Source organism: Heterocephalus glaber, unplaced genomic scaffold (genome assembly GCF_053883595.1).
Source record: "Heterocephalus glaber isolate CG9 unplaced genomic scaffold, H.glaber_assembly_v1.0 deba00000331, whole genome shotgun sequence".
In the NCBI taxonomy this organism is placed as follows: domain Eukaryota; kingdom Metazoa; phylum Chordata; class Mammalia; order Rodentia; family Bathyergidae; genus Heterocephalus; species Heterocephalus glaber.
In genome coordinates this window covers 32,179,576-32,182,835 of record NW_028258142.1, presented here as the reverse complement: position 1 = coordinate 32,182,835, position 3,260 = coordinate 32,179,576, and positions in this window count along the sequence as shown.

The window sequence follows — 3,260 nt, the reverse complement described above, 5'->3', positions numbered from 1 at the left end:
TACAGGCTACAGGAGTCGGGAACCTTGTGGCTTTAGGTGGCTATTACCTATTTATTCTTAATGATCATGTGCCATTTCCTCCAAAAGTGACATGTTTAATCCCCAGCAGAATATCAAGAAGAATGTCATACACTGAGAGCACAATGGTAGCTGCTTATTAGATATGATTGCTTTGGATCAAAATCTCTGTTTTAGGAGCTAGAAGATATTACATGTGTTCTACAAACCTATTTATGCATAAGCCAGCACTTGTCAACAGCTAACTCTAAGATTTGATACAGTGCTCAATTCTTCCCTGAAATATCTTGTTTTCAGACCAGTACCTTTTTTGTGTTGGACTTCTTAGAAAAGCCTCTGATTCTAGACCTGGATTTGAATTAATAAACATGATACCTATGACACCTTTTTATACTTTTCATGTATGTGACCTAAGTAGAATGAGGTGATCAGGGCCACTGTCATTGTCTTTATTTTACAAAATTGAGGCTTAGTGAGATTCAGTCACATGCCTGGAATTATATACTAAATTGGTGGTGGAGCCAGGCTGAGGACCTAGGTTTCCTGGAGGCAAAGTTCATGGTACATTCATCTTTTCAACTTCATGAAGACAGGATGCCCAGATGTGACAAGGAATATTTTTTTCCCAGAGCCACCCATAAAATCCTACACTCTTTTATTAATATACAACCAGGAGAAAACCTGTACCAAAGGGTTGGGTTTCCTTTTGGGTGAGATTTATTTGGGAGGAGGCATGATATCAGGTGGGGATGAGAGAGTGATTATTTTGTAATTAGGTTTTTAAAAAACATCGTATTTAGGTTTTTAAAAGACATTTTGCCAAAGTTATATCACTATTTAATGCCAAACTTCCAAAGACACAACCAGTCAAGTCTTAATTCAAAGTATGCTTTTAATCTGCTTGTGTGCTTCTGTGATTGCTTTCCAGCCAAAGTGAAACTTGTATTACTGGCCATCCATCCTGGTACATATGACTTCTGTTTTTTTTAGTAATGGAAACTTTGGGAACTGAATCTTCAGTGGGTTGTGTATTTATGCATTTTTACTTGAAGCTTATTTGTATATATGATCCTTTTTAAAATTCTACTTAAAGCACTATTTATTTCTCAAGTGTGTATAATGTATAGAAACAAATATATGGTTACTTTTTACTTTAAGATTAACCAATTTCAAGATTTAAAAATGTTAATAATAAAATAATAAAAAACTATAAAATTCTTAATAATCTGGCAACTCATTTCTTAAATTTGAAAGAATTATGGCTGCCAAAGCCCTGAGTTTGATTTTTAAAAAGTTACTTAGGGCCAGGGATTTAGCTCAGTTGTGCTGTGCCTGCTTCACATGTGCAAGGTCCTGAGGTCCTGGGTTCAATCCCTGGTACCGCCAAAAAAAAAAAAAGTTATGTTTTTAGTCCATAGGGGGCCAGCTCCAAGACCGGGAGGGTTGACAGAAAGGTATGGCAGAGAAAAGTTGCTTACTTTATGGTAGCTGGGAAGTAGAGAATGAAGCTGGAGAAGGAGAGAAACTCTTCTAGGCCATGTCCCAACGAAGTATCTCTCCTGCCAGACCCGTCTCCTAACCTCAAGCCAGCTATACTGCCCCTCAATTCAGTCACGTTTCAAAAGTCCCACCTCTGGGTGCCTGAGGCTCTGAGCGGGGACATCTATATACAAACCTTAACAGAAGCTCTAAGAGGACAGGGATTTTAATCTGCCTCTTGTTCTGCTATTGCCCTGGAACAGAGTAGGAGTTCAACAACTACTTAAATGAATAGGTAAATTTAGGTATAAGAAATTAACTGGGAAAAGAGCAGTTAATTTAGAGTCAGAAGTCCTGATATGTCAGTTAGCATTATGTGAGTTTTAGTCTAAATATAATCTTTCTGAGGCTGTTCATTTAAGAAAAAGAAGGGGTCAGGGATTTAGCTTAGTGGAATTTAGCTCAGTGATGCTGTGCTTGCCTTGTAAGCACAAGGTCTTAAGTTCCATACCTGGTACCACACACAAAAAAACCCCAAAACCAACAACAACAACAACAACAAAAACAGAAACAACACCCTGCAAGGCTGTTGTGAATAAGAAATGTATATGGTAAGAAAAAAGGTATCAGAGTTTTGCCAGCGTTACAGGAAAAAAGACAGTGAAATAAAGATAAAATACAATCTCTTCCATGTATATGTAGAAATTTTATATATGATAAACGGGGTTTATTAATCACTGGGAAAGAATGGAGGGTTACCTAGATGATGGTAGGAAAGCAGCCTAGTGAAATAAGAAAAAACAAAATTAGATCCTTGTTGTATACATGGTAATTAAAGATAAATTCCACCAGAATGAAAGATATAAATGTGAAAGTAATAACACTAATAAACATTATGAAATATAAATTGATGCCTGTATAAGAATTGAAAAATATAAAGTGTCACAATTATGACAATAAGAAATAGGAAATCAGCCAGGGATTTAGCTCAGTGGTTCTGCCGCCTGCCTCGCAAGCACAAGGACCCGAGTTTGATCCCTGGTACCCACCCTTCCCCCACCAAAAATAGGAAATGTGAGTGGATCAACAAATATTAAAGGAGCAAAAATGCTAATAAGAGATTCTCTACCTCATACATTCAAAAAACTCTGTCATACAGGAGTTACTGGAAAATTCTACCAGTGTTTCAAGGAGCATATAATCTCTAATTTACACAAGCAGTTTCAGATAATAGAGAAATCTTTCCAAATCTTCTCCACTCATTTATGAAATGAAATTATAGGCCAAATTTTCCTATGAACATAAATATGAAGGTTCAAAATATTAGATACTCCAACAGCCTGAATTGTGTCTTCCTCCAACTTGTATGTTGAAGTCCTAACTAGCAGTGATTCATAATGTGACTGTATTTGAAAAATAATGATTTTTTTTAAGAGAGGTAATTAAGCTTAAATGGGGTCATATAGATGGGTCTTAATTCTATCAGGCTGGTATTCTTAAAAGAAGAGGAGATTTAGATAACATAAAAGAGACATCAGGAATGAGCATGCACACAGGAAAAACCAGGCAAGGATACAGCACAAAGGAGGCCATTTGCAAGCCAAGGAGCAAGGCCTCACAACAAACCAATATTCCTGACACCTTGACCTTCTACTTTCCAGAACCCTGAGATTAATTTCTATTGTTTAAGCCACTCAGTCTGTGGTATTTTTTTTTTAATGGCAGCCCCAGCAAATTAATATAATGACTGAATCCAATACAGT